This window comes from Cherax quadricarinatus, chromosome 51 (assembly GCF_038502225.1).
Source record: "Cherax quadricarinatus isolate ZL_2023a chromosome 51, ASM3850222v1, whole genome shotgun sequence".
Taxonomy (NCBI): Eukaryota; Metazoa; Arthropoda; class Malacostraca; order Decapoda; family Parastacidae; genus Cherax; species Cherax quadricarinatus.
Genome location: NC_091342.1, coordinates 19,544,902 through 19,570,527, shown reverse-complemented (window position 1 = coordinate 19,570,527; position 25,626 = coordinate 19,544,902). Strand labels below are relative to the sequence as shown.

Genomic DNA, 25,626 nt, shown 5'->3' with positions numbered 1-25,626 from the left:
GGTGAGTCTAATATTCTTTCACATGTGCGCTGATATTATTTATACCATTTCTACACTAATGCAGTAGTCTGCATAACAGTAAATCTTCTATTTTTTTTTTTTTTGTGAGAATAAAAATTCAAAGTGGAAAGCAAAAGAAATGTAGGAGGGGCCTGGGGACGTGACTAATGAACAGAGGAAATGTTATTTTAGTGCCAGGAATGTCTATCTTGTTTATTCTTGACCCCATTTGGAAATTGGCATCTTTTGAAATTTGTGTGAAATTGGCAAAATTGCCAATTTCTGACTATTGGATAGTTGAAATCGGTAAATGGGTGGTTTCTTGTACTCATTCGATAGAAAAAATGGAGTTGTAGCGAAATAGTTATGATTTTTGCCGACTAGTACACTGAAATTGACAGACAATAGGGCTCAAAGTGGGCGAGATCGCCGATGCGTAAACATCGTCGAGACCACTAACTTTGCGAGAGCATAATTCTGTAAGTGTTCAATCAAATTTCATACTTTTGGTGTCATTATGATCGGGAAAAGATTCTTTATCTTTTCATAAGATTTCTTTTTTTTTTTTCTGAAAAATTTTCGACCCTGAGAACGAGTTTGAGAGGGCCTCTCGACCCTGAAAGGGTTAAAGGAGGGGTTTGGGATATTGGCAGTTTGGAGGGACATGTTGTGTGTCTTTATATGTATATGCTTCTAAACTGTTGTATTCTGAGTACCTCTGCAAAAACAGTGATTATGTGTGAGTGAGGTGAAAGTGTTGAATGATGATGAAAGTATTTTCTTTTTGGGGATTTTCTTTTTGGGTCACCCTGCCTCAGTGGGCGACAACTGACTTGTTAAAAAAAAAAAAAAAATTATGCCCACTTTATAACATTTAGGTCCCCACCACAAGTATTCTTTCACTTGGTTGAAAACTCCCCATGCACATACTCAGCATCTCCCAAGATCTCTCTCTCTCGTCTACACTTCTCTGTTCTCCAGGTTCATAAACATTTACTATAACCCACCTTTCACATCCAACTCTTATTTTACTCCACATAATCCTTAAATTTATACATTTATATTACCTCTCCCTGCTATAATTGATCCTTCAACTTTATTGCTACTCCTTCCTTAGCTTTAACTCTTTTAGAAACCCTTGCCCAAATCTCACTTAATTCTCACCACTGAAACTCTCCACTTAGAACCAGGAAAATATTGTATGGTCCATAAAAAGTTAAAACTGGACAAAATCATAAAAGTTAAAACAGCAGCTTAATTCACATGACAAGCATTCATGTTTCCATAAATCGACCACCAATGTCGCCTTCAAATATCCAGAATTAATAATCAGCTTTCACTTATTCTTGTCTTGCTACACTTCTAAAATCGGGGAGGAGTTACTGGTAGTATATCGGTGGCACTGAGGGCACATTTATTTTAGACCCTTCAGCAGTTTAAGGGTTAGTGTTCATTATTTGCTCTGGAGAGGATTTGCACTGACTCTTGTGTTGTCCATGGACATGGAGAGATGGTATAGATATACTATACCATCTCTCCATGGTGTTCAAATTCATTTAGAACACAATCATTGAGCTCCATAACAGCAAACATTTTCCTATTCTATTTCCTTTCATACACTCTACCTCCTTGTTGATCTTGGTTTGAGAGTACAGATTGGTCACCATATATGTACATTCCATACCTTTAATTGGTGTTTCTCTATGATTCATCCTCTATAGATTAGTTGCTGCAAATCTTCATCACCTTTCTTGTCTTTGCAGCTACGCTTGTAATCTCCTGGACCTAGGGTAAACATAAAAAATGTGTTCCTTGATCTCCCAACTGTGCTTACATAGTTCATTTGAAGCATACTGCATGGGGCCATTGCCCCTACAGCTGAACTATGGTAACTAAACTAATTTATTGTCGAACTTACGGCGTCCATTGTCACTGCCACTGCCTCTGTGAGCATTCTGAAAAGATTACAAAAGTTTGTGTGTATGTTTGTTGGTGTGTCCTCGCCAGTAGGTGGTTGTAGGGGTCAAGTCACAGCCCCTGACCCCACCTCTTCACTGGTCACTATTAGGTCCACTCTAAGCTCCTAGAACCTTATTGTACCTCTTGTTAGAGCTATGTATGGATCCTGCCTCTTCTACTACATTCTCCGGATTGTTCTACTTCCTGAAAACTCTTAGGCTTAAAAAAAATACTTCCTAACATTCCTATGACTGTGTGTGTGTGTGTGTACTCACCTGTTTGTGGTTTCAGGGGTCGATTCATAGCTTCTGGCCCCGCCTCTTCACTGATAGCTACTAGGTCCTCTCTTTCCCTGCTCCATGAACTTTACCTCGTCTTAAAACTGTGTGTGGTTCCTGCCTCCACTGTGTCACTTTCTTGGCTATTCCACTTCCTAACAACTCTGTGTACTCTGTCTGTGGTCTTCTTTGCCCTTCCCCGATCTTCATGACTTTGCACTCGGTGGGGTTAAATTCGAGGAGCCAGTTGCTGGACCAAGCTTCTAGCCTGTCCAGGTCTCTTTGTAGTCCCCCTGATAATCTTCTTCATGACTTTGCATACTATACACGTCAGTGACACTGGTCTATAGTTTAGTGCCTTGTTTCTGTCTCCTTTCTTAAAAATGGGGACTACATTTGCCATCTTCCATACCTCAGGTAGCTGCCCAGTTTCAGTGGATGTGTTGAAAATTGTAGTTAGTGATACACACACAGCATCTTTGCTCCCTCTCTAAGGACCCATGGAGAGATGTCCAGTCCCACTGCCTTTGAGGTATCAAAGTCACTTAGCAGCTTCTTCACCTCCTCCTTGATTGTGTCTATTTCATCTAACACTTGTTGGTATATCCCTTGTTTGTGTACCCCTCTGTTCTGGCCTCCCAGAGTCCTCTTTGTCTCCACTGTAAGTACTTCTTTAAATCTCATGTTGAGCTCCTTGCATACTCCTTGGTCATTTCTTGTGAGCTCCCCACTTTCTTTTCTCAGCCTGATGACCTGGTCCTTGACTGTTGTCTTCCTCCTGATGTGGCTATACAACAGCTTCAGGTCAGACTTGACTTTTGATGCTATGTTTTTTTTACACAGTCACTGGGCCTCCCTCATTATCTGTGCATACTCATTTCTGGCTCTTCGACTAATCTCTCTATTTTCCTGGGTCCTTTGTCTTCTGTACTTTTTCCATTCTCTAGTGTACTTTGTTTTTTGCCGCCCTACACCTTTGGGTAAACCAAGGGCTCATTCTGGTCTTCCCATTAATTCTGTTGCCCTTGGGAACAAACCTTTCCTCTGCCTCTTTGCATTTTGTTGTTACCTAGTCCATCATTTTGTTTACTGACTTTCCTACTAATTCTCTTTCCCACTGAACTGCCTGCAGGATGTTCCTCATACCTGTGTAGTCTTCCCTTTTGTAGTTTGGCTGTTCCCATCCTACTCCTGTTACCCTGTTCCCATCCTACTCCTGTTATCCTCTCCACTTGTAACTCTACTGTGTATTCAGAGCTCAGAACCACATGATCACTAACTTCAAGGGGCCTTTCATATGTGATGTCCTCAATGTCTGAGCTACTCATGGTGAACATGAAGTCCAGTCTTGCTGGTTCATCCTCCTCCTCTCTCTCTGGTAGTGTCCTAACGTGCTGATGCATGAGTTTTTCTAGTACCTCATCCATCATCATGGCTCTCCATGTGTTGGGACCCCCATGTGGCTCCAGGTTTTCCCAATCAATCTCCTTGTGCTTGAAATTGCCCATAACTAGTAACTTTGTTCTACCTGTGTGAGCTCTTCTGGCCACCTCAGCTAGTGTGTTCACCATTGCTCTGTTGCTCTCTTCATATTCTTCTCTTGGCCTCCTGCAGTACTGTGGCGGGTTGTACATCACTGCAATGACTACCTTATGTCCCCCAGACTGAGTTGTACCTACCATTCCTTCCATTTCCTCAATTCCCCATCAGTTTTTAATGAGCAATGTAACTCCTCCCCCCTTCCCTGCTCCTTCTGTCTTTCCTTAGGATCTGATATCTGGGTGGGAAGATTGTGTCTGTTATCATTCCAGTGATTTTCATTTATGTTATTCCATCCACATTCTTATACCAAACTTTCAACTTCTTTTCTAAACCTGTGGTCTGGGGAGAATGTTGGGGTTGGGGGAGCAGGAACCCTGGTGGGGACCTATGGGAGTTTATGGGGATGGAATTTGTGATGAAGGGGGTGGGGGCAGAGGGTACAGTGTATGGGTTTTGTGTGTGCACGTATGCATGTGCGTATGTGCTCACCTAATTGTGGCTGCAGGGGGTTGAGTCACAACTCCTGACCCCTCCTCTTCAGTGGTCGCTACTAGGTCCACTCTTTCCCTGCTCCATGAGCTTTATCATACCTCTTCCTAAAGCTATGTATGGATCCTACCTCCACTACATCACTCTCCAGTTTGTTCCATTTCCTGACAACTCTTCGGCTGAAGAAAAACGTCCTTACATCCCTGTGACTCGTTTGAATTTTCAATTTCCAGTTGTGACCCCTTGTTACTGTGTCACATTTCTGAAATAGTGTCTATTCACCTTGTCAGTTCCTCTCAGTATTTTATATTTTATCATGTCTCCCGTGTGTGTGTGTGTGTGTGTGTGTACTCGCCTAGTTGTGGTTGCAGGGGTCGAGTCACAGCTCCTGGCCCCACATCTTCACTGGCTGCTACTAGGTCACACTTCCTGCTCCATGAGTTTTATCATCTCTTCTTAAAGCTATGTATGGATCCTGTCTCCACTACATCACTTCCCAAACTATTCCACTTCCTGACAACTCTGTGACTGAAGAAATACTTCCTAACATCCCTATGATTCATCTGAGCCTTCAACTTCCAATTGTGACCCCTGTTGCTGTGTCCCATCTCTGGAACATCCTGTCTCTGTCGACCTTGTCAATTCCTCGCAGTATTTTGTGTGTGTTGTATTGTGTTCTTGCTGTGTTTGTGTGCGTATGTACATGTGTACGTATTCACCTAATTGTACTCTCTTGACCCCGCCTCTTTACTGGTGTGTGTGTATGTGTGTAAGAAAGAGTGAGTGAGAGTAGCAATACACAAATAACCCGCACTTGGAGAGAGAAGCTTACAATGATGTTTCGGTCCATCCTGGACCACTTACAAAGTCACACTAGCACGTAAGATAGGAGGAGCCAATATATATAGGTGAGCAGACAGGGACGGGACCAAGAGAGGTAGTAGTGATAGAGGTAAAGCTGGAAATGGAGGTAATAATAGTAGTGGTGGTTGTAAAAGTAGGGAGAGTGGTTTAATGGGACAAAATATAGAAAGGTAGAGTGAAGGGTGGAGGGGGGCAAAAGTAGTAAGAAAGGAAGTAGTAGTAGGAGTGGGGTCAAAGGAGAAGAATTCTGTTCCACTTCCCCACGAAGATAAGAGGAAATAAACAGGAACAAGAACTATTAACCCTTTGAGGGTCCGTCCCGTAGATCTACGGCTTTACGTTGAGGGTCCAAACCGTAGATCTACGTCATGAGCTCAGCTCACTCTGATAAACTGTGAGTGGTACATTTGGGCCTAGATATGAGAGAATACATCTATGTGGTATGTGTGCACCACATAAAACAGATCCTGCAGCACGCTGTGTATAATGAGAGAAAAAAACTGAAATCATGATTTTTCGATTAAAACAGCAAATTTGCAGTGTTTTCTCGTATGTTTTTTATAGTTCTATTTGCAATTTCTTGGTCTCATTTGATAGAATGGAAGACATATTACAGAAATAGAGATGATTTTGATTGGTTTTAGCACTGGAAATGGCTTGAAACTGAGCTAAAAGTAGCAGAAATGTTAAATTTTTGCCGATATTCAAGAGTAAACAAACGACTTCACACGTCTAATACACGCCAGCTGGTGGGTCTAATATGCATTCACAAATATGGTGATGGTATTTATACAATTATTACAGTATTGCATAACAGTAAATCTTCTATTTTTTGGTGTGAATAAAAATTCATTATGTTAATAAAAAATCAAAATGGAATTTATTTGTAAAGCCTCAAAACGTAACTAATGAACAGAGGAAATGTTAGTTTAGTTCCAGGAATACCTACATTGTTTATTCTGGACCCTATTTTGAAATTGGAATATTTTGAACTTTGTGTTAAATTGGCCAAATTACCAATTTCCGATCACTTTATTTTGTAGTTGAAACAGTTGACTTGGCGATTTCTTGTGCTCAATTGATAGAATAGAAGTAATACTAGTGAAATAGCTAAGAATTTGGTTGACTAGAATAATGTAATTGGCCTAAAATGGGAGTCAAAGTCAGCAAAATCACCGATTCATAAATATCGTTGACACATCAAAATTCGCAAGAGCATAATTTCGTCAATTTTCCATCAAATTTCGTACTTTTTGTTTTATTACCTTCACAAAAAGATTCTCTACCATTTCATAAGAAAAAATAAAAAAAAATTTTTTTTTTAAATTCTTGGACACTGGGGCACCACTTCAGATTTGGGCCTTGGACCCTGAAGGGGTTAAGAAAATAAAAGAAAATCCAGAGGGGTATGTATATATATGCTTGTACATGTATGCATAGTGTGACCTAAGTGTAAGTAGAAGTAGCAAAATGTATCTGAACTCATGCATGTTTATGAGACAGAAAAAAGACACCAGCAATCTTACCATCATGTAAAACAATTATAGGCTTCCATTTTACACTCATTTGGCAGGACGGTAATACCTCCCTGGGCAGTTGCTGTCTACCAACTTACTACATAGGAGAGGTTTTTACAATGTAAAATGATAGACTGAAGGCAGAGTATGTGGAGAGGAAGAGGGAGGTTGAAAGAGTTGTGTGGGAGTGCAGAGGAAGAGCTAGTGAGAGAACAAGTGAATCCTCTTCAGCAAATTTTGTTGAGAATGAAAAGCTGTTTTGAAGAGAGAGATCAATAAAGTGAGGAGGTTTGGAGAGCAAATGAGCCTAAGTTTAAAATGAGAGAGAGGAGATGGAGATACTGGAAAGATGGAGAAGACATTTTGATGGGTTGTTGAATGTTTGTGATGAAGGGGAATCAGTGATTTCATGCCTGGAGCAGGATGGAATAAACATCATATAAGAATGAGGAGGAGCCTGATGTAGGTGTAGGAAAAGTGCATGAGGCAGTGTGGGTAGATAGAAAAGGGTAAATCGTCTGGGATAGATGGGGTTAAGACAGAGAAGTTAAAAGCAGGTGGGGTTATAGAGTTGGAGTGGTTGGTGTGTTTAGTAAATACATACATAAAAGAATGGAATGTACCAAAGGACTGGTACCTTTGTATAAGGGAAAAGGGGACAAGAGAGCATATAAGTGAGCAGTATTTATATATAATAGCAAGGAGCTGTGTGTGATTTAGTGGGCAAATTACAAAAGTTAGTTGGATGAATTTAAAAAGGGTATATAAAGGAAGGAAATTAATAATGAATGTAGATTAGAGCAAGGTGATGAGGGAAACAAAAAGTCTAAGCAATAAATTTAATATGGAATACTGAAGAAACAGATGTATTTAGATATTTGGGAGTGGATATGTCAGCAGCAGGGTCTGTGAAATATGGCTTGAACCATAGATGTAGATTAGGGACGGGAAGGAGATGGTGTGTTGAAACATCTGTGGAAAGAAGTAGGTTTATCTCTGGAAGCAAAAAGAGAATGTATTAAACTATAAGGGTACTAACACTTTTATATGGGTGTGAGGAATGGGTTTTGAATGTTACAGTGAAAAGTAGACTAGAATCAGCAATGTAATGTTTGAGAACAATATATATTGGATATCATGCAGAGTGTTGGATATAAAAGGCAATGTGGGGTGACAGAAGATATAATTCAGAGAGATTGGGAGAGGTTGTTGATGTGGTTTGGACATGCAAAGAAGATGGACAGGGTGTATAAATCTGGGGTGGAAAGTAGGAGGAGGAGGGGTTGTCCTAGGAATGGTTGAAGGGAAGGGGTACAAGAGGTTTTTGAGTTTTTGAGGCTTGACCATCCAGTAGGCTTGTGTGAGCAAGTTAGATGGTTCTTAATGAACATGCTGGTGGGGTGTGAACAGGGTAACTTTTATGAAGAGATTCACTTCAGGGAAACCGGTTGGCTGGACTCAAGCCCTGAAAATAAAGGGCATTTAAAGTAAAAGGAGACAAGTGCAACTAATATGACATTTTTATTGTGGCAACATTTTGCTCTCCAGGAGCTTTGTCAAAGCTCCTGGAGAGCGAAACTTTGCCACAATAAAAATGTCACATTAGTTGCACTTGTGTCCTTTTATTTTACATGTTGTTGGTAATTCTACCAGCTTTATTACATAAAGGGCATTGCCAGCACTCTGAAAGAGGGGTAAGGATTTTACAATCAGAGGGAATGATCTGATTGTGATATTAACACAGTTCTGGAAAGATAGTAGTTAATTGAATGTTAGTGAATGCTTTTTTTTTTCTTTGGGTCACCCTGCATTGGTGGAAGATGGCTGTGAGTTAAAATAATAATGAAACACTCTCTTCATTAGTTTGATTGTAGAAAGGGCTTTTCCACTGTAATGCCTTGGCTGATGACTTATCTCTTATGGCTGCATTTTTCATCAAGAAAAGCTTATGACAGTCTTTCATTAACTGTTAGGCCTGTGAGGCAAACAACTATTTTTCCTTTAAGATTTATTAGAAGAGAGGTAATTCAGTGTTTGAGCAAACAGCATTTTTTTTTTTTTTTAGCTCTACCTGGGTCCTGCTCACCACTAATGAATTTGCTTCTCTTTTTCCTTTAAGTTCTGGTCAGTCCTACATATAAACAATTTTGCTATTACTTATGCAGGCACAGACTGTTAGCCCATATCAACCTCACTTCAGTATGCTATTGATTCCTCATCTAACTGAGCAGCCTCACATAGTTTAAAGTTTTCTGTTGCTAAAAAAAAAAAAAGTTAACTTTCATGTGACACCATTATATCTCTCATTCTATGCTGTACCCTTTTAGTTCCTGTATTCTCAGCCTTCTCTTGGATTGTTAAACAGCATGAAAGTCTCTCATAACCACTCTTTATAAAAGCTGCCTATCTTAGCTGAACCTGCTTTAAACTTTAGCCCATCTTTGGGTGCTGATAACCAGATACTTCATCTACAATTGGCCCTAGTCTTATAGCTTGACTGTGGGGACAAACTATATTCCTTAGCCTCTCCTGTCACACTTTCTAATTTGTCTGCTAATGGGCTTTTCAAGTTTTCCAGTTGAGAGCCTGTATACAGAGACAAAAATCCCTTCTTTGCAAGAGTGAAGAGGTACCCTTTGTCTCCTCTATTTTGTCTGCCTCCATGACCTTCATAATTCTTCCTCATACAGAACGATTACAGTTGTTAGTAGGACTAATTCATTTAATTGTTGTGCCCATTTATTGCATCCCTTTTCAATAATTTCTATATTCACTCTAGTAACATTTCTGAATTTATTTACCTTTTTCATTTGCCGCTTTTGTTGTCTTATTTTTTCCTTCCCTCTCCGGGAGGTTCCAACAATTCAAGTTTGCTCCTTCCCACTTTTGGGCCTGAAGGCTCCTATGCCTACTGCCAACTTGTACTCATTCTTTCTTGAACACTTTCATTTACATTCTCATGTTATAGCCATGTATACTGATGGTTTCAAATCTGATTTTTTTCAGATGGAATAATCCAAGGAGATTTACTAGAGTCGGCCAGCATTTTCAGTTATATGCAGTGCTCATCATTATCATACAGAAAGAGGCCAAATCCATCTTGTCATTCATTGTTTCCAACTTTCAAAGTACAGTGGACCCTCGACCAATGATATTAATCCGTTCCTGAGAGCTCATTGTTAGTTGAAATTATCATTAGTCGAGTTAATTTTACCCATAAGGAATAATGGAAATCAAATTAATCCGTTTCTGACACCCCAAAGTATTGAAAAAAAAAATTTTTACCACATGAAATATTAATTTTAATACACACAAACTGAAGAAGACATGTACAATTACAGACACTTACCTTTATTGAAGATCTGGTGATGATTGATGAGATGGGAGGAGGGGAGAGTGTGGATGGTGTTAGTGTTTAGAAGGGGAATCCCCTTCCATTAGGACTTGAGGTGTCAAGTCCTTTTCCAGGGTTACTTCCCTTCTTCTTTTAATGCCACTAGGACCAGCTTGAGAGTCACTGGACCTCTGTCGCACAACATATCTGTCCATAGAGGCCTGTGCCTCTCGTTCCTTTATGACATTCCTAAAGTGTTTCACAACATTGTCAGTGTACAGGTTGCCAACACGGCTTGCAGTAGCTGTGTCAGGGATGATTTTCATCATAAAAGGTTATCACACTGTATGCCATTACGATTCTTAAATCTCTCAAACCAACCTTTGCTGGCCTTAAATTCACTCACATCACCACTAGTTGCAGGCATTTTTCTAATTAAATCGTCATGCAACTTCCTAGCCTTTTCACATATGATCACTTGAGAGATGCTATCTCCTGCTATCTGTTTTTCGTTTATCCACACCAATAACAGTCTCTCAACATCTTCTATCACCTGCGATCTCAGTTTCGAAAACATAGTTGCACCTTTGGCAAGAACAGCTTCCTTGATTGCCTTTTTCTTGGCCACAATAGTAGCAATGGTTGATTGGGGTTTTGTGTACAACCTGGTCAGCTCGGAGACACGCACTCCACTTTCATACTTAGCAATGATCTCTTTCTTCATATCCATAGTAATTCTCACCCTTTTTGCTGTAGGGTTGGCACTAGAAGCTTTCTTGGGGCCCATTGTGACTTATTTTGCAGGTGCAATCGCTAAAAACGCTGTGATAATATGAAATGTTCCGATTGTATGTTTGGATGGGACCACGGTGGCTGGCTGGCTTGTAAACACTGGCGCGCTCAGGCCACAAGTGGATGCGTCTCGAACAGAACGAATCGCATTGGTCGAGTTTTTTAGCGCTAGTCGAGGCAAAATTTTTGCGTTAAAATGTATCGCTAGTTGGATTTAACGTTAGACGATGCCATCGTTGGTCGAGGGTCCACTGTACAGCATGTTACGAGCCATCTAATAATTTGAGTCCAAACATCTCATTGTTTTTTGTATACAACAATGGTTACATCATATTTTGAGCAAGCACAATTTCTTTTCATTTTTGCTGGGTCCTTGAACATGCCAGTGCTCAGAAAAACGAATCTATAGACTCAGCCACTTAATCAGCTATTCATAAACTACCAGTCTTCCACAAGGGTTCCTTTTCAGACTATTTTCCAGTACTCTCTCAACAATGATTTAGAGTTAGAAGTCAACAATTTTTTTAATCAAGCCTCGGTTAGGCTCCTAGCTATCTTCTTTCCAACATTGTCAGTATGAAGAACTACAGTTATTACACTCACATTTATAAATCAGACACATGTGACTTGCACAAGGATACCACATGGGATAACACCCAGTACATCCCTGCAAAGAAATGCCAAGTCTCACTATCAGTTCACTAAATCTTAATAGCTTACCCTATCTTCTGGAGAGCATGCAAAATTCACTAATGATTCTACACCATTATGTACTCAGTATAACTGGCTGACTTGCTGAAATTCCCACATATAATGCAGATTCACATTGACTTTTTTTTAAGGAAACTGGTCAACTTGAAACTATATGATCCATAAAGATTTATTATATGTTTCTGAGTAATAATAATAATAAATATTTTATCAACATATAGGAATTCTAGTCCAGGGTTTGAGCATTGGAAAAATATTTGGTGAATTTTCTTCACATTATCACCATAGAAAGTAAAGAGCTCATTTTCCACATGGGAAAACATAGGTCCTGTAAATAAATAGAATGTCATTGGGTAGTAAAAATATGTGTTATGCAGATTTTGTACAGCACCAGGTAGAGATGTTGAGGTGATTTTCAGAAGACTGCATTCCACGAAAGGTATACAGTGAAGTTTTTCACATGAATAGTGTGCCTGACATTCCTTACTGTCACTATGTATATAATTTCTCATTTGTTTGCCCTTTTAAATTATTAATAAGTTTAATTTTTTTTTGTGCCAAGTTTAATCTTTGTCTTTGAATCTATTTTACCTCAGTATATTGCATGTGAATGTATATGTAACTTGTACATTTAAATTTCTGTACTATATACAAACTTCAGTTTATTGTACTGTATCAATTAGGTATTCAGAAGTAGTTTTGTATCTGTAGTTGTAGTTTTCTTTCTTTTGGGTCACCCTGCCTTGGTGGGAGGCAGCCAGTGTGTTAAAAAGAAGAAAAGTTGTATCAGTTTGTTGAAATGAGAAACTGTCTATTACTACTGCTTTTATAATACAGGTATACTTCATCAACCTTGCTAATATGGTGGGTTAGGTTCCAGACCATCACTGTAAAGCAGATATTATCTTAAAGCAAATTGCAGTCTTTTTCTTCACTTGCCAGAGCTTATAAAAGCCCAGAAAATGTTTACACTGTCATTTATTAAGTGCTCAATAGTGCTAGGCCTAAAAAAATGATTCAAAAGTAAACATATATAAGAATGCTACAGTACTGTTTTGCTAACTTTAAAATATTTTTGTCCTTTGTTTATGGTGACTAAGGAATGAACATTTTAGAAGTAAATATTGAAGGAAGGCTGAATGGCATAGTGGAGCTTCATCGTCTGAGCCTTCACTGAATCTTATTCTCTTTGCTGGTGAAGAGTCTTGCCTTGATGTTGATGGGTGTTGAATGGTAAATCTACTTGCTGTTGAAGGTTAGAGTGGCTATGGCACTTTCTTGTTAAAAGACAACAATGAAGTTTGCATCATTAACTGGCATTTCTTTTCATGAAAGATTTCTCTGTAGCATAATACATACAGTATACTGTTTCATGGTATTTTATGCACTATAGAATTTCTTTAAAAATTGGCATCAGTCCTTTAAAGCCTGCCACTACTGTATCAAGTAAGCCAGCGTAGTGTTCTAAATCCTTCGTTGTCATTTCAGCAATGCTCACGAAGTGCATAAATGCTGTAAACAGCTTGGGTAACAAAATGGTGCCAGTCAGCATCACAGCCGAAAATAATAAACATAAATATAATAGACAAGCACCATATTAGTGAGGTATGCCTGTAGTACCTTATTTTGTATTCTCTAGTGTGGTATTTGATTTTTACCAGAGTTTTGTTAATGTGGGTGGGATTTTGCACTGACTGTAAATTCTCTCTTACTGAGTAATATTTAATAAAAAGGTAATGAGTGAGCACACTAACCTGATAATTTTTTTTTAAGTGTCTTGTACACATTCATTTTCATAAGAAAGGAATAAGTTGTTGTTATACAATAATGTAAGTATTTTTAAATCCAAGTAAAGACACAAGCATGAAGTAAATATGCTAGGAATATTTTTTTCTTTGTGGGTAAGAGTTATAGGCTTTCAGTATACAGGTAAATCAGAACTTATATCTCATTAAATAAAAATAATGGAGTAGCTTAAAAATTTAGATAGATTAGGAGTCATATCTTTAGGCCAAATTATTTGCAATATGAACTTGTGATAAATCTTGTGAAAAAAGATTTTGAGATAGTTCAGTTCAGCCTAGAAATAGATTGAATTGGTAATATATTGAGCCTTGTTTACCTTCTGTCAAAAAACATATCATTGTGATATTCCAATCATGAAATCATACACGTTACAGTGCAATACCTGCATGGAATACAGTACAGGTTGGCCATCAGTAATTCAGCATCACCAGGACCTTTAGGGTGCCGGATTACAGAATGGTTAGGTTAGAATACACTTAACCCAATGGCGATATTTGTACATTGGCAATTTCACCTACTTTATGCCCTATTTTTGGCCCATTCCATTGTTCTAGTCTACCAAACTCACAATTATGTTGTCAGAAATTGGTAATTTAGCCAGTTTCACACAAATTTCAGATGACAATTTCAAAATATGGCCTAGAATAAACAGTGCAGACATTCTTAGCACTAAAATAACATTTTCTCTGTTCATTAGTCACTTCTCCAGGCCCCTCTTATACAATGATCCCTCGCTTTTCGTAGTTCTCGGCAATCGTAAATTTCGCCAATCATAGGGGTATTTTCGTATAAACTTAGACTCGCTTTTCATAGGTTGACTAGCGAGTCGTAGTTCGTCTGGGACGCGTACTCACGGCGTGAGCCGTGGCGGCAGCCAGTCTGGCATTGTTTACCAGTGAGCGAAGGTCCCCTCACATGCTCCAGCGAAATATTTCATAATATTCCATTTATTTTAGTGCTTGCAAGTGCTAAATAAGCTACCATGGCTCCAAAGAAAGCTCCTAGTGCCAAGCCTGTGGTAAAGAAGTGAGAAATACGATTGAATTTAAGAAAACCATCATTGAACAATATGAAAGTGGTACAAGTGTGGCCGAACTGTCCAGGATGTATAAGAAACCCTACACAACCTTATGTTCCATAGTGGCCAAGAAAAAGGAAATCAAGGATGCTGTTGTTGCAAAGGGAGTAACTATGCTGACAAAAATGAGATCACCAGTACTGGAAGAGGTTGAGAAGTTATTATTGGTGTGGATAAATGAGAAACAATTAGCAGGAGATACTCTTATGACTTCGATTATTTGTGAAAAGGCTGGGCAGTTGCATGAAGATTTGGTAAAGAAATTGCCTGCAAATAGTGGTGAAGTGAGTGAATTTAAGTCCAGCAAAGGCTGGTTTGAGAGATTTAAGAACCGTACTGGCATACACAGTGTGGTAAGGCATGGTGAGGCCGCCAGTTCGGACCACAAGGCAGCTGAAAAATATGTTCATGAATTCCAGGAGTACATAGAGGCTGAAGGACTGAAACCTGAACAAGTGTTCAATTGTGACGAAACAGGCCTCTTTTGGAAAAAATGCCAAAGAGGACCTTCATTACACAAGAGGAAAAGGCAATGCCAGGACACAAGCCTATGAAAGACAGGCTAACGCTAATGTTCTGTGCTAATGCTAGTGGGGATTTCAAAGTGAAGCCATTACTAGTGTACAATTCAGAAAATCCCAGAGTGTTCAGGAAAAACAATGTTATGAAGAGTAAATTGTGTGTGTTTTGGAAATCTAATAGTAAGGCATGGGTCACAAGGGAAATTTTCGTCGAGTGGTTCAATGAAGTGTTTGGCCCTAGTGTGAAGGAGTATCTCCTGGAAAAGAAATTGGATCTCAAGTGCCTGCTAGTAATGGACAATGCACCTGCTCATCCTCTAAACTTGGATGACCTAATTTTTGAGGAGTTTGGGTTCATCACAGTAAAGTTCTTGCCCCCGAATACCACTCCTCTCCTCCAGCTCATGGACCAGCAGGTCATTGCAAACTTTAAAAACCTCTACACAAAAGCAATGTTTCACAGGTGCTTGACTGTGACCACAGACACTCACTTGACCCTAAGGGAATTTTGGAGAGAACACTTCAGCATTCTCCATTGCATTACCCTTATAGGTATGGCTTGGGAGGGAGTGACTACCAGGACTTTGAACTCTGCCTGGAGAAAATTGTGGCCAGATTGTGTCTACAAGAGGGATTTTGAAGGGTTTGGGACTGACCCTGATGAGCCTATGTCTGTTGCAAAATCAATTGTGGCACTGGGGAGTTCCTTGGGGTTGGATGTGAGTTTGGAGGATGTGGAAGAATTGATGGAAGACCACAACGAAGAGCTCACCACTGAGGAGCTGAAAGAGCTTCAGCAGGAAGAGCAACACATCGCAGCTCAGAATCTTGCTGCAGAGGAGGAGGAGGAAGAGAGATGGAAGAAGGTGCCTTCTTCAGAAATTAAAGAGATTTTTACTATGTGGGGTAAGATGGAAAGCTTTATGGAGAAACATCACCCTAACAAGGTTGTTGCAAGCCATATTGGCAACATGTACAGTGACAAAGTCTTGGGCCATTTTAGGGAAGTGTTAAAGAGACGCCAGAAACAGAGCTCTCTCCACAGTTATTTTGTGAGACAGGACTCCATTGACTCTCAAGGTAGTCCTAGTGGCATTAAGAAACAGAGAAGACAAGCAACCCCAGAAAAGCAATTGGTACCTGAGGTGTTGATGGAAGGGGATTCCCCTTCCAAACTATAAACAATCCACTCTCTCCTCCTCCAGTCTCCCATACACTAAGAAGAATCTCCAATAAAGGTAAGTGTTATGCTGTTAATGTTTCATTCATCATTTCCCATTGTATTGTTTATGTACTACATGTATATTTCATATTAAAAATTTTTTTGTTTTAATACTTCTGGGTGTCAGGAACGGATTAATTGTATTTACATTATTTCTTATGGGGAAAATTGATTCGTAAATCATAAATTTCGTTTATAGTAACGGCTCCAGGAACGGATTAATTACGAAAAACGAGGGACCACTGTATTATGCTTGCTTTCCATTTTGAATTTTTATTCATGCAAACAATAGAAAATTTACTATTATGCAGACTACTGCATTATTATAATAATTGTATAATTAATGTAAACACATTCATGACTGCGTGTTAGACTGGGCAATTGGAAACGTATTAGATGGTGACATCATTTTGTTTACTCTTGAACATTGGCAAAAATCAGCCATTTCCTCTACTGTGAGTTCAATATTAAGGTACTTTCAGGCATGAAACCAATCAAAATTATATCTATTTCTTTAATATATCTTCCATTTTAACAAATGAGACCAAAAAAATGAGAATACGGTAGACCGTCATTTAACACGGTAGTTACTTTCCTGAAAATGCCATGCTAGGTAAAAAAAACGTGTTAGATGAACTGAAGAACTTATGGGAAAAATAGGGTTATGTTCCTCAGAGCCCCAAAAAGCCAAACAACTTTTTTTAGGCCTCCACCTCTTACCAAAATAAAAGTGAATATGTAATTGTAGTTCATTTTTGTGATGTATTATGTTGTTTTTACTGCTCAAGACTACAAATGTAACAGAAATAAGAGTATTTCTTACCTTAAATTGTGGGTGCTTGTTTGTGGATGATTGTGAAGAGAGTGGAAAGTTATGCTGTGACCCTACTGGGCTGAGGTAGATGGTAGTGGTTCTGGTATTGAAGTCAATGGCTGTACCGGAGTATCTAACTTCAAGTCAGTCATTCAGTCAGTAAGTCAAGTTATTCAGTCACTCAAGTCATTCAAGTCATTTAGTAAGTCAGTCAAGTCATTGATGTAAAGGACACAAGTGCAACTAATGTGACATTTTTATTGTGGCAACGTTTTGCTCTCCAGGAGCTTTGTCAAGCCATTACAGCTTGTCAAAGCTCCTGAAGAGCAAAACGTTGCCACAATAAAAATGTCACGCTAGTTGCATGTGTGTCCTTTTACTCTACATATTGTCGGTAATTCTATCAACTTTATTACAAGTCATTCAGTAAGTCAGTCAAGTCAGTAAGCTATTCATTTAAGTCAGTAAGTCATTCAGTAAGTCAGTCACACAAACTTATGTTTACCTCTTTTTATGTGTACAAAGTAACACTTCATTACACCACAGGTTATCTCTTGTCTAATATCTTTGTTTTCTTGGTTATTTCTAAGACTTAAATGCTTATACCTTTTCTTGCCACTTTTCGCAACACTGGTATGCCTACTGGGTGTCAGGATTGCTTGGCAGATACAAGATACAGTAATTAAAAGATCAAAACACAATTCACAAACACAGCTAACTTGTAGCAGAGAAGAAAGACTGGACACATATGAAGTACGAATGCTGGGATGTTGGGGTGGTGTCGGGGGGGTAGCAGGGGATGGCGGGAGGTCTTCCCCGCTGCTCCACAACAAGGCAGCTGCTTGAGGAAAATGGGAATTTTTTTTCCTTCCCGCAAACTGAACTGTGTTAAATTAATTTTACGACGTGTTACATAAAATTGTGCCACAATTCTTCAATTGTACATCCATACAAACCATACATAAATACTACACTGTAAAGTCAGGTTTACGCCATAAACACTGCTGCAGTTTTTTCTCGTCCACTGCGTGCTGCAGGATTTTTTATATAGTGCACTTACCACACAGACCTGTTCTCTCATATGTGGACCCAAATTTACCAGTCACAGCTTATCTGAGTGAGCTGAGCTCATGGCGACCGACAGTGGCTTCAAAGCCACCTTATCTTTTATGGACAATGTATGGTGTATGTGCTTTACACGTTGAGAAGCATTTCTTTTATTTGTTGGAACCATGGCTAGGGCTAAAAGTGAGCAGGTTATAACAATAAATGGAGAAAAAGAAATTGGAATGACTTATGAAGTAAGTAGCGCCACCAAACAGTAGCCGCAAGTTGGTGTGGCGGCCCTGGAAATTTGAAGTTATGCTGGCTAAAGTTGGTGCCGGATTACTTATTGCCAGTTTAGTGATGGCCAACCTGTATTAGCATTCACTGGAAAATTTAATAGAACAGTTAGTCTCCCTAACAGGTGATATATGCAGAATTTATACAGTTGTTAAATTATGTATTATAAAGGTTTCACTTGACATTAGTAGGGACTATTAGAGCATGTGTTCTTTTGAAGACTGTTGCACTAATTCCATGCATGTGATATTGGGATAAAGTTATTCACTAGCTAGAATGTAAGTGTGTAATTTACACTACAATTTTCTAAACTGGACTTTCCAAATTTTTATTATCGAGAAACATTTTTAACATCCATGCATTTACCCTTTTTTTTTTTTAGCCTCTTTGATATACCTTCGCCAAAAGACATCTCCATTATGTAGCTAGCCTGGGTATAAGAATAACGTGAAACTCAATTGATGTACATGTAAATCAACATTTACTGATAAATGCAAAGAATGATCCCTGAATTTGCATTTACAAATTCTGTACATTAGTATTTTGTTGAGTATTTAAATGAGATGATTGTTATTTCTTTAACCCTTTGAGAGTCCATCCTGCAGTTCTACGGCTTTGAAGCCAGGGTCCAAGCTGTAGTTCTATGCCATAAGCTCAGCTCACTCAGATAAGCTGTGAGCGGTAAATTTGGGCCTAGATATGAGAGAATACATCTATGAGGTAAATGTGCACCACATAAAACAAATCCTGCAGCATGCAGTGGATGATGAGAAAAAAAGACTGCGACCGTATTTTTGGATTAAAACAGCGACTTTGCGGTGTTTTCTTATGTGTTTTTTACAGTTGTATTTGCAGTTTCTTGGTCTCATTTGATAGAATAGAAGATATATTATAGAAACAGATTATTTTGATTGGTTTTAGTACTGAAAATGGCTTGAAACTGAGCTCAAAGCTGAAATGTTCGATGTTTGCCGATGTTCAGGAGTAAAGAAATGACATCACGCGTCCAATACACATCAGCTGCCGGGTCTAATGTGCATTCACGAATGCACTGATATTATTTATACAATTATTACAATACTGCATAACAATAAATCTTCTATTTTTTGGTGTGAATAAAAAATCAAAATGGAGTTCATTTGCAATGCCTGGAAATATAACTAATAAACAGAGGAAATGTTTAATAAACAGAGGAAATGTTATTTTAGTACCAGGAGTGCCTGCATTGTTTTTTCTGGACCCTGTTTTGAAAATGGAATACAGGTACCATCCGACTTACGACCGAGTTCAGTTCCGACCAACCGGTCGGAAATTGAAATGGACGTAAGTTGAACCTTACTACTGAATATCAACATCACATTTTTGTAATGACTTTATTTTATTGTTTTATTTTAGTATTTCATTTTTTACTTTACTTTTTATGCTGTTAGTACTGTATTTTATACTGTAAGGTTTAGGATAAATACTGTGTACAACACAAACAGTTGTTTATTTCCCAGAAATTTGGCATACAAAACACGGTCGTAAGTCAAATGGTCGTATGTCGAGCAGGTGTATTTGAACTTTGTGTGAAATTTGCCAAATTGCCAATTTCTGATCACTGTATTGGATAGTTGAAATAGTTGACTGGGCGATTTCTTGTGCTCAGTCGATAAAATAGAAGTAATACTAGCGAAATAGCAAAGAATTTGGTCGACTGGAATAATGTAATTGGCCTAAAATGGGAGTCAAAAGTGGGCAAAATTGCAGATGCGTAAATATTGCTGTCACGGCAAAATTCGCAAGAGCGTAATTTCGCCAATTTCCCATCAAATTTCGTACTTTTTGTTTTATTACCATCAGAAAAAGTTTCTTTACCATTTCATAAGAAAAAATAACAATTTTTTTTTTTTAAATTCTTGGACCCTGTGGACAAGTTTCAGATTGGGGGTCTGGACCCTGAAAGGGTTAATTTGTTTGAGAGCTGGTATTAATACCATGGTATTCATGAGAATTTCTTAAAGTATACATTACCTTTATTTCAGATTTTCCCATTAGGATGAACTCCATTTGAGGTGGTAGCTGTATGTATACATTACAGTACTGCCTGATGGTCTTTTCTATTTATCTCATAACTATGATCACATCAAGCATGTTTTATGAAGTACTTTACCATCACTATTTACTAACACAGGTTGACCATCACTAATCCAGCATCATCGGGACGTGTAAAATGTCAGATTAGTGATTTTCTGGATACAGAGTGGTTAGGTTAGAATACCTGGAGTTTACCTGGAGAGAGTTTCGGGGGTCAACGCCCCCGCGGCCCGGTCTGTGACCAGGCCTCCTGGTGGATCAGCGCCTGATCAACCAGGCTGTTGCTGCTGGCTGCACGCAAACCAACGTACGAGCCACAGCCCGGCTGATCAGGAACTGACTTTAGGTGCTTGTCCAGTGCCAGCTTGAAGACTTGAAGACTTGAAGACTTGAATACACTTAACATAATGGCAATGTATTTATGCACTGGTGATTTCATTCACTTTAGGCCCTTTTTTTTTTTTCTTAGCCCATTCCATTGTTCCAGTCTACCAAACTGATTGCTATTTTGCTAGAATTCCTTCTATTCTGTCGATTGAGTACAAGAAACCACCCACTTGCCTATTTCAACTACCCAATGAAGTGGTCAGGAATCGGTAATTTGGCCATTTCACACAAATTTCAAGAGATGCCAATTTCAAAATAGGGTCCAGAATAAACAGTGTAAACATTCCTTGCACTAAAATAACATTTTCTCTGTTCATTAGTAATGGCTCCAGGCCCCTCTTATATTACACTTGGTTTCCATTTTGAATTTTTATTTACACAAAAACTAGAAGATTTACTGTTATGCAGGCTACTGCATTTTTGTAATAATGGTATAAATAATGTCAACCCATTTGTGACCACGTATTAGACTGGCCAGTTGGACATGTATTGGACGGTGATGTCATTTGTTTACTCTTGAACATCTGGAAAAATCAACATTTCTGCTAATTTGAGCTCAATTTTAAGGTACTTTCCAACATGAAACCAATCAAAATTATATCTATTTCTGTAATATGTCTTCCATTCTGTCAAATGAGACCCAAAAAAAATGAGAATACAACCATATGATAATACACAGTAGAGTCGCTGTTTTACATCAAAAGCATGGTCGCTGTGTTTTCTCAGTATGCACTGCATGCTGCAGGATTGTTTTTTATAGTGTACACTTACCACACAGACCTATTCTCTCATATGTAGGCCCAAATTTACTAGTCACAGCTTATCTGAATGAGCCGAGCTCATGACAACCGACAGTGGCTTCAAAGCTACCTTATCTTTTATGGACAATGTACAATGTATGTGCTTTGCACTTTGAAAAGCATTTCTTTTATTTGTTGGAACCATGGCTAGGGTTAAAAGTGAGCAGGTTATAACAAATGGAGAAACGAAATTGGAATTACTTATGCAGCAAGTAGCGCCACCAAACAGTAGTGGCAGGTTGGTGTGGCGACCCCAGAGATTTGAAATTATGCTAGCTGAAATTTGTGCTAGATTAGCGATGACCAACCTGTACCACACTTAGAAATTTTGGGTGATAAACGTTTACTTTGTTAAAAGCCATTAACAAATATTAACCAATTATCTATTTTATCTCGTCATTTGGCTGTTGCGGTTTTGAGCAGTGAGAATTATATTCAGAATGCAGTTACTATAATGAACTATATTTATAGTGCTAAAATTTACGTTTGCATTTTTTTATTATTTTAAATTTCCGGAGTTTATTTGAAAGAAAGGTAATTGCAATTAGTGAGAATTTAATTTTTTCTTTTGATATTAATTCAGATAGCTCATATGAGTACTGTATCATGTGTATGCATGAAGTGAATGAATTAAAGGTCTAAAATGTCTTTATTTTCTCTAAAGCTTGGACAGATCACATAAATATTTACTGGTATATATAAAAAAGTTCTGTAGGCTAGTCAGTATAACTTTGAAGACAAGCTTTAAAAATATTTTTGTATATGTTCTTTAATAAAAGCAGTATATATTTTGTCTAAGAGGAAAGCAAGAGGGGCTTGCCAGTGTACATGCCAATTAGTTAAAGTAATTAAATACTGCACCTGTTAGTGATACAACTGCTCTGATGAGGCTAAAGCCTAGGAATCTTTGCATGGGGGGGAGATGCCTTAATGCTGGTGAGGGCTCTTGATCCAAGGAATTGGAGTTACTCTCCTCTTGCATCAAACCTGATTACCTCTCATTCTCATTCCCCAGGCACTGTATGACCCTTATGGGTTTAGCCCATCCCCAAGACAAATAATGTAGCCAAGAAAAGAAAAGTGTTAAAAAAAAAAGTATGGAATAGCAGGCATTATTTTCAAGTTTGGATGAGTCCATACTCCATGTAGTCAGTATATACTGTAGTATTGAGATAGTATTTTGTGATTAAGTTTCCTGCTAATTATCTTGGGTATGATGTGCATGCACACATTAAAGTCCAAATGTCAATTTTTTTTTTAATCCAATGTTCGGTTTTTATATTCTCTTTCTTCCCCTCTTTAAAAATGCATTAAAAAAATTAATGCAGACTCAAGTTATCCAAAGCACAGTGGGAAATTTTTTGTTTTGCTCAAATATGTTTTCTTGTACCCAAATTACTTTATATATTTCATTCTGATATTGTTTTTTGTGCCAAATTATTATTTATAAAATCTCAAACATATTTACTCATGTACTTTGTGGTACTGTATTTCTAATTTATCATATATGTATAATACATATACATTGGAACCTCGACTTAGAGTCTAATCTGTTCCGTGACTTTGCTCATAACTCAGTTTTCTTGTATATCAAATCAATTTTCCTCATTTAAATTAATTGAAGTGCCATTAATCCATTCCGGCGAAATTCCTGTTCTAGGGAGCAGAACAGAATACTTCAATATGACACTAATATCAACTCTACAGCTTATTTATCTATCACAGTTCATCTTATATGATATAATAAACAATATAAATAACATAGGAACATGATGTATACTCTAGAATGAATAAAATACATGTCATTATGTGACTAGTAGTGGCAGCCATTCCTGCTCCCGCTCTGACTATATCTTCCCATGCTCTTATCATAAGAAAAAATGGTGTGTTTGTGAGGCTAACTGCACTAGATCACTAGTTTCATAAGGAAAACACTGAAACAGTGTTTTTATAAATAAGAAATATTGTATAAAAACATTATTTGAAACATAATAGACAATGTAAAGAAATAAACTTACCTTGGGGCAGAGGTGCTGGCAGAGGTTGAGGGTGTGAAATGATAGGCAGAGCGGTGTATGCTGTCAGTGGCCCTATAAACACCAACAATAACATTGGAGGAGTTCTTTTCATTTCGTCCTTTTTCTATCACTTAATCACTTAACTTGCTACACTCTTAATGCTACACTTTACATTGATCTAGGGAATTGGATCTGTGCTCCAGTTCCCTAAATTAATAATTACATATTATTATTATTAATAATAACAAGTGAGCTTCAGTTCCCTCAATTAATAATAATAATAATAATAATGAGGAGCTTCAGAATGCCGCCAGCTCAGTGCACTGTTTACTTCGCTGTGGAAGCATTTCTCTTGTGTTTTGCTTGCATTTTGTGCAGTTATTTTGCCAAATTTCTTTTTTCTAACCGTGGGTCCTAAGAAAGAAAGTAAGCGCAAACGACAGTGCTGAGAAGAAAAAGAGGATGATGTCCATGGAATTAAAGCATGAAATCGTAGATAAACAAGCGAGGTGTGCCAGTTGTGGGTTGAGGTGGAAGCGGGAAAAACTCACCCGTAACTCGGATGTTGGCTTGTAACCCAGAGCAAAAAATCGACCAGCGTGGTGTGCTTGTTGTGGGTAGAGGGGGAAGTGGGGGAAACTCGCTTGTTACTCGGATCTTGGCTTGTAACTCAGAGCAAAATATCGACCAGCGAGGTGTGCCAGTTGTGGGTTGAGGGGGAAGTGGGGGAAATTTGCTCGTAACTTGGATGTTGGCTTGTAACACAGAGCAAAAAAATTGACCGAGCATCTGCTCATATCTCGAAAAACTCGTATGTTGGGACACTCGTAAATCGAGGTTCCACTGTACTATACGTATTATATATAATAAGTATGTATATGTGTTTTGAATTGTTTTTGATTTCAGATACATATACAGTAATTTCCTTTATTTATTCATGTAGTTTTGGTGTACCTGGAATAGAGTTAAGTAGTGTTTTCATACTTACCTCTAATAACATTTACAGTACATGTATATAGTACAGTACTACACTGTAACCTCATATGACTGGATTCTCTATTATTGTTATTTTGTGTAATGTAAGAATGTTTGGTTTAATGCAAATAATACAGTATGAATCTGTTTCAGCAAATGAGGCTATGGTTTCCCAGGATCAGTGTCCTGTTAACAAGGATCGCAATAAATAAGATATTGACTTGCTTTAGCTGTGTTTCCTTTTTGCCTTGGTGTAATCATACCACAGTTTTCCTTTTGTCATAGTGCAATGCAATACAATTATATTTACCAAGGGTAAATGCAAATACAATAAGTATAAATCAGATAGTACCTAATATTATACCAGAAAAGGTGTAGGATTTCAATAGTGTATATATGAAGACTGTGAAAATAATATGGCAGTGTTACAGGAACTGGTGTAATTCATACCCCTTCCCTTAAAAATAAGATAGATATTAAGTAGGTAGTAGGTTGGTAGACAGCAACCACCCAGGGAAGAACTACCGTCCTGCCAGATGACTGTGAAACAGAAACCTGTAACTGTTTTGCATGATGGTAGGATTGCTGGTTTCTTTTTCTGTCTCATAAACACGCTAGATAACAGGGATATTTTGCTACTCCTACTTACACTTTGGTCACACTTCATAGACATGCACATGCATATATATATACATACATCTAGGTTTTTCTCCTTTTTCTAAATAGCTCTTGTTCTTCTTTATTTCTTCTATTGTCCATGGGGACCTCTTCAAGGGGGGCTCCTTGTTGTGGTGAAGAGGCTCTTGGTCTGAGGAATCAGACCTGTCGGTCTCCTTCCTCAGACCGAACCTAATTACCCCCCAATCCCCCCCTCCCTATCCCATCCTCCCCTTTTTCCTTTCCTCCTCCTCCTCCCCACCCCTCCCTTTTGCCCTTCCTCTTTTTGGCCTTTGGGATTTCTCCCACAGGCGCGTTAGTTCCTAGGTAGGGGAAAGGATACCGGGGTCCATCCCATTCCGTTGAGGTTCTTGGCGGTGGCGTAGTTTGCCGTGGAATCTGGATCACCTGGGGATGTCCCGATCCCTCTCCAGTATCCCGG

The 25,626-nt window shown here is 38.4% G+C and overlaps 1 protein-coding gene across 11 annotated transcripts in view; it reads left to right on the top strand.

The window, feature by feature from the left end:
- The window catches only part of BTBD9 (BTB (POZ) domain containing 9), a 131,873-nt gene extending 107,121 nt beyond the window's left edge, over positions 1 to 24,752 (top strand). For 8 of the 11 annotated variants that reach the window (XR_011393419.1, XR_008407866.2, XR_008407872.2 and 5 more), the window contains exon 13: positions 1,764 to 24,752. The gene's annotated coding sequence lies outside the window, so the exon portion shown is untranslated. The remainder of the gene's footprint in view (positions 1 to 1,763) is intronic. The other 3 variants (XR_011393416.1, XR_011393415.1, XR_011393414.1) reach the window with 3 other exon arrangements.
- Positions 24,753 to 25,626: the final 874 nt, after the last annotated feature.